Source organism: Somniosus microcephalus, chromosome 11, assembly GCF_052327205.1.
Source record: "Somniosus microcephalus isolate GS21.2 chromosome 11, FLI_Smic_1.0, whole genome shotgun sequence".
NCBI lineage: Eukaryota > Metazoa > Chordata > Chondrichthyes > Squaliformes > Somniosidae > Somniosus > Somniosus microcephalus.
The window spans coordinates 187,121,118-187,132,409 of NC_140997.1; positions in this window are offsets into that span (position 1 = coordinate 187,121,118).

Here is an 11,292-nt window from a genome sequence, read left to right on the forward strand (position 1 = left end):
CTGGTGTTGGGCCTCATCGTGGTCAGATTCTGAGTACCAAAGTGAGAGAGTATAAATGGCACCCATGTTGATGGAATACATGGCAGGTGAAGTAGAGATGACAGAAGCAATCTGTCAATGGTGAGAGAGGTTCTTCCAATGAGGTGACTATGGATGGAGACTTTGCTGGAAAGACTTGCAGCCTGCAGAAAGCTCAATCTGCTGGGAATGCAGTCAGCAAAAGCTTCTGTCTGAGGAAAGTGATCATCTGTCAGGTGGGAGCTTTTATACTACAATTGATGCTGTCAACTAATTAGCTGGATCAATGGCCACTCAACTCCCACCTCAGAGGTTCCTGAGCAGCGTCAGTCCCGTGGGCATCCAGTGAAATTGGAACGGTAAGGCTAAAAAGACTCTTAAGGGTCTGACAACAAGCTAACAATCCTTTAAATTGGGTCGACCACCTCTACCATTCAGGTTGCTGCCACTCCGGCAAATACGCCCGATGGAAAGGCACGCGGGGCGGGATGATGGCAAGTTCCTGACCCGCTCCATGATATTTGAACTTTCCTACCCGCCTCCGTTCACGCCCGCAAGAACCCTGTAAAATTCCGGCCAAAGAAATTACCCAATGTCTTACTCTTGCTCAAATGTAGGTAGTTTCCAGTCTCTCTCTAGGACCTGGAGGAAAGATAACATTCAGTATCAAAATCAAGGATCTTTTAAAGTGTTTTTTCTTTTGAAGTTAAGACTAACAATTAAGCTTGATCAAATCACACATCAAATTTGAATATCTATTGACATAGAAAACAAAAAATACAATAAATTCAATGAATAATTTCTTTACAAAGCTTGGTTACATTTATAACAGTTTTTACACTTGTAACGACCAAAATTTGATGAAGTTATATAATGCAATTGATAAAAAAACTCAATTGAACATCCATCAGAAGGGTAATTAATCAATCTAACAGTGACATTAGCTATCCATATTGGAGTAGATATCAGCAATTTGGAAGTCACGATCTAAGTTTCACAGAGATCAGTAGAAAACTTTTATTACATTTTGGCCAGTCTCTGAATTTTGACTCCATTTCAGATTTAAGGATAAAAATGAGTCCATCCATGGTTCTGCTTATAGGGAGTCGCGAGCAGACCAACACAGGTCACGTGTGCACAGAAGGAACGAGTGGATTGGACAGTCCAAGTAAAGTGTAAAAGTTACAGGAAGAGGGCAAAACTGAATAAAACCTCAGAAGAAGGTAGACCTTAAGGTTTTAATTAGTAGTTTAAGGATTTAATTGTTCACCGGAACTAGCTTTTTGAAGGGAGATAGAAGATCCTTGGAATTTGAGAGAGGGTTTAAAAGCCTGAAGTCAGATGGGTTGTTTTAGATGGGAATAGAAGTGAGGACTGCAAAGTGTGTTCTAACAGTTTGATTCAATCGTCTATACGTTTCTGAACACAGAGGAAGTGCACTAACCAATCAGAAAAAATGCAATATGTGCAAGGTTAGCTAAAGGTGGAAGAGAGAGCGCCAACCAAGGACGACAGCGACTCATCACAGACTTACCCCAGAGGACTGCAGTATGGCCAAATGGTGCAACTAGCCTGCTATCCAAGGAACCAAGTTGTATCATTTGATGCTCACATCACCTGAAGGATAGCCATATTCAAAAGTGCATTGAATTTAGATTTAACTTGGCAAAGCCATACCACCATCTTGAAAATCAAAGAATAGTTGAGGCAAATAACATAGATGCATTTAAGGAGAAGCAAGATAAACACAAGGGAGAAAGGAATAGAAGGATATGCTAATAGGGTTAGATGAAGAGGAGTGGGAGGAGGCTTGTGTGGAGCATAAACACCAGCATGGACCAGTTGGGCCAAATGGCCTGTTTCTGTGCTGTATATTCTAAGTAATTCTATGTAAAAAAAAAGATATACCTGTGAGGATGAACCTTACTGTATGGATTTTATTGATAAGATGATTGTTTTTGTGAAATATTTCAGTTTTCATCTGCTTCTTGTGTTATATATTGTATTTTTTTTAGGTTTATATAGCTGGTTCAGGAAACAACATGACCACTGAAAGAATTCAGAAAAATGGTTGTGTTTGCGGTATTTAAAGTTTCCTAAATAGTATCTTTGAATATGTATTAAGAGATTTGACTGGTCTACTTTGCATCTATCACCAGGACTACTTACTTCCACCTCTGCAATATCACTCACCTACCTCACCATCACTATGCCTATAACCCACACTTTAGTCACTTTTAGACTCAGTGGCCCCGATTTTAATTTCGGGTGGGTTTTGGGCAGGTGGGTCGTGGGTAGCCGGAGGCCTATTTAAAGCTAGAATGCACCTCTTAAAGCAAGGGGTGTCATAGGGCATGTGTGGAGCAGCCATCCTCTGATGTTCCTGGATGGGTGCAAAAGATGGGGAATGGTTAAGTATCACAGAATGAAGGCATCATGGCAGCTACCAGCAAAACTGGAGCAAACTTGCACTATCTATCTGCAGTGATCACACACCAGTTGAACATTGATGGAGTGGAAGCACTTCCTGTTAACATAAGCTGCTGGCTCATCCTCAGTGCCGATCGGTACTTGAGTGCAGCCACTGCTGCAAAATCCAGCACTCTCATTCTTCCTGTTGATGTCCATCGCGAAGGTAATGTACTGGTGTCTGGCATCTGCAGTTTTTTGCAATGATACAGATGTATCATTGTGTAAAGGGTAAATTGTCTGCACAGTTACATTTAAAAAAGAAAGGTGACACACCCGCAGAGCCTTGATAATAAACTGCTATGACACCTACATCTTGGTGCTATACTCCATTCAGACGAGAGAAAAGGGAGCTACTTAACATGAAAGCTAAAGAGAAAAGGTTCATCCAGTAACAGCGTGCCATCATGATTTAGGTGTGAAGAATCAACAGAGCTTTCACTTGTATAATTACAGAGGGTCATTTACATCAGTGTCCTTGGATAATTGACCTGTATATAAAAATGCAGCACATGCTTTAAAGTTATTGCTGACAAGTGCATCCAATCACTTAAGAGCTGATTTTGTAAATGAGCATTTCAGATGGGGGGCCTTGCCCATCGACAGTGCATGTTGGGTAATTGTGGGCATGCTCCCCTTGATTCTCTGTCCATTAAATTAAATTACTGGATGGAAATTTATGGGGAGGTGCCTGTGATTTCCCAATCATGCAGTGCCAACATAGTGGTTATGTTACTGGGCTAGTAATCCAGAGGCCTGGACGAATGATCCAGAGACGTGAGTTCAAATCCCACCATGGCAGCTGGGGAATTTAAATTCAGTTAATTAAATAAATCTGGAATTAAAAGCTAGCACCAGTAATGGTGACCATGAAACTATCGGATTGTCGTAAAAACCCATCTGGTTCACTAATGTCCTTTAGGGAAGGAAATCTGCCGTCCTTACCTGGTCTGACCTATATGTGACTCCAGACGCACAGCAATGTGGTTGACTCTTAACTGCTCTCTGAAATGGCCTAGCAAGCCACTCAGTTGTAACAAACCGCTACGAAACACAATAAAAAGAATGAAACTGGACAGACCACCCGGCATCGACCTCGGCACCAGCTACGTATGCAGCAATGGCACACCCAGCCCAGTTGATCCTGCAAAGTCCTCCTCACCAACATCTGGGGACTTGTGCCAAAATTGGGAGAGCTGTCCCACAGACTAGTCAAGCAACAGCCTGACATTGTCATACTCACAGAATCATACCTTTCAGCCAATGTCCCAAATTCCTCCACCACCACCCCTGGGTATGTCCTGTCCCACCGGCAGGATAGACCCACCAGGGGTGGCGGGACAGTGGTATACCGTCGGGAAGGAGTGGCCCTGGGAGTCCTCAACATTGACTCTGGTCCTCATTAAGTCTCATGGCTTCAGGTCAAGCATGGGCAAGGAAACCTCCTGCTGATTACCACCTACCGTCCTCCCTCAGCTGATGAATCAGTACTCCTCCATGTTGAACACCACTTGGAAGAAGCGCTGAGAGTTGCAAGGGCACAGAATGTACTCTGGGTGGGGGCTTCAATGTCCATCACCAAGAGTGGCTCAGTAGCACTCTGACTGAACTGGCCGAGTCCTGAAGGACATAGCTGCCAGTCTGGGCCTGCGACAGGTGGTGAGAAAACCAACACGAGGGAAAAACCTACTTGACCACGTCCTCGCCAATCTACCTGTCGCAGATGCATCTGTCCATGACAGCATTGGTAGCAGTGACCACCGCACAGTTATTGTGGAGACGAAGTCCCGTCTTCACACTGAGGACACCCTCCATCGTGTTGTGTGGCACTACCGCCGTGCTAAATGGGATAGTTTCAGAACAGATCTAGCAGCTCAAAACTGGGCATCCATGAGGCGCTCTGGGCCATCAGCAAAGCAGAATTGCATTCCACCACAATCTGTAACCTCATGACCCGGCATACCCCTCACTCTACCATTACCATCAAGCCAGGGGACCAACAAGTGCCAGGAGCAGCACCAGGCGTACCTAAAAATGCGGGGCCAACCTGGGGAAGCTGCAACACAGGACTACATGCATGCTAAAAAGCAGAAGCAGCATGCTATAGACACAATCAACAGATCAGATCAAAGCTCTGCAGCCCTGCCACATCCAGTCGTGAATGGTGGTGGACCATTAAACAACTAACGGAAGGAGGAGGCTCCATGAATATCCCCATCCTCAATGATGGTGGAGACCAGCACATGAGTGCAAAAGAAAAGGCTGAAGTGCGAGTGGATGATCCAGATCAGCCTACTCCTGAGGTCCCCACCACCACAGAAGCCAGTCTTCAGACAATTCGATTCACTCCACGTTCTGCCTGTCAATGGGAATCGGGGAGAAAACTCTCCACTGGCTGGTGTCACACCTAGCACAAAGGAAGATGGTCAATCATCACAGCCTCAGAACATCGCTGCAGGAGTTCCTCAGGGCAGTGTCCTAGTCCCAACCATTTTCAGCTGCTTCATTAATGACCTTCCCTCCATCATAAGGTCAGAAGTGGGGATATTCGCTGATGGCTGCACAGTGTTCAGTGCTATTCACAACTCCTCAGATAATGAAGCAGTCCATGCCGGCATGCAGCAAGACTGGGACGACATTCAGGCTTAGGCTGACAAGTGGCAGGTAACATTCACGCCACACAAGTGCCAGACAATGACTATCTCCAACAAGCGAGCATCCAACCACCGCTCCTTGACATTAAACGGCATTACCTTCGCTGAATCCCCCACCATCAATATCCTGGGGGTCACCATTGACCAGAAACTTAATTGGACCAGCCATATAAATACTGTGACAACAAGAGCAGGTCAGAGGCTGGGTATTCTGTGGTGGGTGTCTCACCTCCTGACTCCCCAAAGCCTTTCCACCATCTACAAGGCACAAGTAAGGAGTGTGATGGAATACTCTCCACTTGCCTGGATGAGTACAGCTCCAACAACACTCAAGAGGCTCGACACCATCCAAGACAAAGCAGCCCACTTGATTGGCACCCCATCCACCACCGGCGCACTGTGGCTGCAGTGTGTACCATCTACAAGATGAACTGCAGCAACTCGCCAAGGCTTCTTCGGCAGTGACATGAATCTTGTCATTCATGTGGAAATGACTTATGAAATAATACTGGGCGGCCTGCTGGTGGCGCTGTCCAGGGAGAGTATAAATACTCGGGCATGGGCCCAGCTTGCTCATGACATTCTTTAACAGGAACTAGTGAAGGACACAACTAGACCTCCATGTTGTAAAACAGTTGATTAAAGCTTTGTTTAATACTTAGACCAAGTGCCTAGTAGTTTTCTTATGTCAGGCAGCACCTCTGAATCCCGTGACCTCTGCCACCTAGAAGGACAAGGGCAACAGGCGCATGGGAACACCACCACCTCCAAGTTCCCTCCAAGTCACACACCATCCTGACTTGGAAGTATATAGCCATTCCTTCATCGTCGCTGGGTCAAAGTCCTGGAACTCACTCCCTCACAGCATTGTGGGAGTATCTTCACCACACGGACTGCAGTAGTTCAAGAGGCGGCTCACCACCACCTTCTCAAGGACAACTAGGGATGGGCAATAAATGCTGGTCTTGCCAGCGACACCCACATCCCATGAACAAATTAAAAAAAAACAGAAAAGCCTTCCAACTGGGAGCACACATTCCCATAGCATTAAAGTTCAAAAAATGGAAAAAATATTTAAGTTAAATGATACATTTTCCTTGGCTCTTCAGAATTGGACCAGCAGATATTAGCATCAGAAAGTAATGTTAATAAATTAAGAAAGCTTGGAATAAAGCCAAGGGTGTTTGAGAAACTGCAGAGAAGCAAAGGGAGTACTCCAAACATTATCTAGCAACTCTTGGTAGAAAGTGCATATGTCTGGATTAGGTGAGAACAAGCTAAGGCTTGGCTGTGATGGATGGCTACTTGAGCAAGGTACTACAGGACTGCTGCACCCAGCAAGAATCAGCACTTTCAGCAAAAGAGGGTCAACAACAGAGAAAATTAACTACAAAAAAAGTGTTCCTCATTTTACCTCCTACACAGAGGGTTGCCAACTCTGGTTAGAATCATAGGGCACTATCTTGCCAGCCCTGGGGAGGCGGGAATGGAGGCGGGACTGCCGGAAAAATGGCAGAATTTGGGGGCGGGTGCCCAACCTGCCCCCAGCCCGCCTCAGTGCCATCTTGCCAGGAGGTGGGTAGCCGTCCCACGCTGGGTCCCGTCTCCTTGGAGGCGGGAAGGGGATTAGTGCCACTTATCCGCTTGTTAACAGGTAGTTAACAGGCAGATAAGAGGATTATCCCCATTTTACCCACAAAAGTGCGGGCTTCCCGAAGGCTCCGAACCCCGCCAGGGTCACCGAGGCGAGTAGTGGGTCTGCGGGGGTCGGAGGGGTCCAAAAGTGTGCTGTGGAGGTAAGTGATGGGTGCAAGTGTGGAGAAGTGAGTATCTGAGGTAAGTGGAAAGTGTTAGAAAAAGTGTACTTACCTTTGTTTCTTCCTGCAGGCTTCAATCGGTGGGGATGCGGAGAGTCTCGCACCTCCGCGGCAGAGATGACAGATGGCCGTTGCATTCTCCAATGTAGCAACCATCTAATTTCTGCAAAAGAGAGAGGTTTGATGAGGTCTTGAATTCAGGAACTCATCAAATTACAGAGAATGTCACTGTTTGACAGCTTCACAAAGCTGTCAAATGATGACAATTCATCTGTCAAAAATGTTTGACAGATGAAACGTCATATGCTGACGTTCTCTGCAACCAGCTTTCCCTTGATTGGCCTGCTAAGCCCACTGGGTGGGCTTAACAAGGTCAATCAAGGGAAAATAGTGTGGGTTGGCCACAAATCGATGGAGGAGGGACATCAACCCGTCAAGCAGCAGTCCCGCCTGCAACGCACCCCCATTGGCAAAATCACCCCCATAGAATCATAGAAAGGTTACAGCATAGAAGAAGGCCATTCGGCCCGTCGAGCCCGTGCTGACTCTTTGCAAGTGCACCTCAGCTCGTCCCACGTCCCCCCACCCTTTCTCCATAGACTTGCAAAATATTTTCTTTCAGCTACTTATCCAACTCCCTTTTGAAAGCCACGATTGAATCTGCCTCCTCCACCCTTTCAGGCAGTGCATTCCAGATCCTAAACACTCGCTGCGTAAAAAAGTTTTTGTCGCCTTTGGTTCTTTTGCCAATCACCTTAAATCTGTGCCCTCTGCCATTGGGAACAGTTTCTCTCTTATCTACTCTGTCCAGACTATTCATGATTTTGAACACCTCTATCAAATCTCCTCTCAATCTTCACTGCTCTAAGGAGAACAACCCCAGCTTTTCCAGTCTATCCATGCAACTGAAGTTCCTCATCCCTGGAATCATTCTGGTAAATCTTTTCTGCACCCTCCCTAAGGCCTTCACATCCTTCCTAAAGTGCGGTGCCTAGAATTGGACACAGTACTCCAGTTGAAGCTGAACCAGTGTTCTACATAGGTTCATCATAATTTCCATGCTTTGGTACTCTATGGGCTCGATTTTGTCATTGGGGCAGGCTGGGGTCGTGTCAGCCGCTTTTCGTGTTAGCCACCCGACTCCTGTTTGATGTGGGAAAAATATGTGATTTTCACCTAATTAGGAAATTGATTTCCAGCGTGTGGGAACCCCTGGTCCACTTAGTCTTTCCATCATGAAAGTCGCCTCCGATGACGTGGATTTAAGGCCCGCAAGCAGCCTTGCTTCTTCTGCAGACTGCAAACCTTATGCTCTTTGCTGTGATAGATTCCTCCAGCCAATATGTCCAGCAGTAGGCCAGAGCCTGCACCAAGGTTCGATGATGCAGGCCTGCAAACTCTGGTGGAGGGAGCAAGAGGAAATAAGGAGATGCTCTTCCCTTCCTCAGGGAGGAAGAAGCCTCCCCAGCAGACAAAAGCTGTGTGGATGCAAGAGGCCCAGGAGGACAACTCTATGTCTATGTGCCGCAGAACCTGGCTGCAGTGCAGGAAGAGGTTTCATGACCTTCTGCGCACTGGAAAAGTGAGTATGCCTTTCCCATCACCCTCAATCTGATCCCCATTGCCTCTCCTCATCAGCACTCAGCTTTAGCAATCTCTTCCTCCACATCCCACTTGACACTGTCTATGGTCACATTCACCTAACTATTTGACTATGCAGCCCTCACACTCCCTATCGCTGTGATGCTTTGAAAACAACTTACAACACACAGGGAGGGTCCTTGGTCTTGCCAGCTCACTCCATTTTTGTCTCCTTCTAACCTTCAATGATATGGATTCTCTACACTCACTCCTTCATTCTCACTCAAACTCCTTTTCTCCCTCATTGCAGGAAAAGAGAGCTCACAATAAGAGGGAAAGAGCCAGGACAGGAGGAAGGGCCACCCTCAGTAGCCCAGCTCACCCCCTGGGAGGAGGCAGCCCTGGAGATCGTGGGAGTGGAGGAGGATGCGCAAGTGGGGGACGGACAGACGGGTGCATCAGAGCAAGCTGGTGACAGAATAGTTTTTCATCTCTCTCATTGACATTGCATGAGTCACTGATAATGATTCTGATGCTCTAACAGATTGACTTTTGATCATCTGCAATATTCAATGTGCATGTAACCTTGGCCTCACATCTCTGACTCTTTCCTTTACTCCCCCACAGGACCATCGAAAGCCCCCGTCCCCACTATCCAGGAGGAACAGCCTGAGCCTCCAGACTCCTCAGAGGAAGCTGCAACCTCTGAGGGCGCAGCGTCAGCAGAATTCAGTGCACCCAGCACCAGCGCAGATACTCACACCTCGGTGGTACCTTCGTGATATAGTGCAGTGTTGTCACCTGGTGTATCACAGCTCACAAGTGAGCATCAGCAGATGGTGGAGACAGGGACAGCAGCGGAGAGTCCTAGTTAGAGGGCGCAGGACTCTGCCAGCTCGACTCAGCTGGATGTCGACCCTCTGCCTCCGGGTCCATCCAGAAGGACAGCGGTGCTGGAACTCCAGGAAGAGGTGCAGGAGTCTCTGGCAGGTTTTGTCTCCAGGGTCGCTGCGAGTGTGGAGCGAATGGAGGAGTCCATCGCTAACATGAGCAGAGGCTTTGTGGAGGCGTCGGCGCATGAACACATCACTACGGAAAGGATGGCAACCTCCGTGGAAAGGATGGCTACTGTAGAGGAGAGGATGGCTACGGCCATGGAGGAGCTTAGTCACCAGGGTTGTGAAAACATGGTCATTGTTCAGAATAGACCGACATCTCTTGAGGAGCAATGGTCAGCTACTGAGCAAACAAACCAGACCTTCAGGCAAGTCCTAGGTAGTAGGACTTCTAGTACAGAAACGGGTCCTCATGACCCCCTGAATTGCAGCAAGGTGCTGTCAAGCCACTTGCTAGCTCTGAAGTGGGGCTGACCCATGAGGGGGATGTTGGTGGCATACAACAAGGAAGTGGGGGCTCCTCTCCAAGCAGTCACACGACCATGCCACTGCAGAGCCCTCAGCCAGAGCCCCACCAGAGTCCCCACCCAACTTAGATCAGCGTCTCAGCCCCTGCACAGCCGCAGGAGCAGCAGACTGTTGCCGAGCCCTCACAGGTTCGCAATCCCAGAGGACGCCCGCCAAAGGTGTCGAGACAGGAGCAGCAAGAAAGTGAGCAAGGAGCCTCCACATCTGCTGAAGCCACAGGGGAAGCACCACGTAGGAGCACGCGTAAGTGGAAGACAATGCACAAGTAGTCACAAGGGTAGTCACTTGGGTGTAATGTGTTTATTTTTAAAATGCCATCACTTGCTTATTGTCATACAAAATTCTGATCGCAAACTGTTGCAGTTCACAAATGGGACTTCCACATTGAGGGCTTAGGATTACTTGCAATTGTCAGTATGGTGGTCAGAGTGATAGGAATCCGCAGGTTCTTGGCCATTGTCGATGGTCTGATAAGTATGTGCAAGGCAAAGGTGTTTGATTGTGCAGGCTAAGCAAATCTGGCCAAGATGAGTGCGTCCCTTGCATCCCGGGGAGCAATGTGGTCGCGCGCTGGCGCCTTCTGGCCTGTGCAGCTTCAGGTGGGTGAGCAGCAGCTTGGAGCTCCTGCTGTTGCTCCTGCAGTTGGTGCTGCTGTTGTTCAGGGTTCTGCTGCTGCCGCGGCTGGTCTTTGTCCAAATCTGATGTCCAGGAGGAAAGGAAATAAATGGTTCCCATTCTTCTGGTATATACCTCAGTTGAGGAAGCGCTCATTCAAGGTGGGGAGAGGGGTTTCCAAGGAGGTCACAGTGGAGATGGGTGTCAGGCGCCAAACTTCCACAATAATGAGTAGGCCTATTAAAAGTTCCCCCAGACCTGAGACAACAAGGTTCTGCCACCTGCAAATGATGATTGGTGAAAACTCCTTTTTAATGGTGGAGCTGCAGCTGTTAGTAAGCAGTCCATCTGTGAGGCCACCAGGATTCACTGGCGTGTTCCAGAGGAGACGTGCAGCACGTGGGAAAACTGTTAAAATCAGAAAGGCCTCTCAAAATGGGATTATTGAGGCACTTAACTGGTTGTTAAGGGCCTTAAGGGCCTATCCCGCCTCTTGGAGGCGGGACGGAGACGGGGTCAGAAAACTCGCATGTGGGAAAATTGCTCGGAGGCGGGATGGAGGCGGGATCGGGCCAGTTTTTGCGATTTTAACACCTCACACGCCTCCAATCCCGCTTCCTCGGGCCTTGCAAAATCGAGCCCTATATCTGTATTCATGAAGCCCAGGATCCTGTAAGCTTTTTTAACTGCTTTCTCAACTGGCCTTGTCACCTT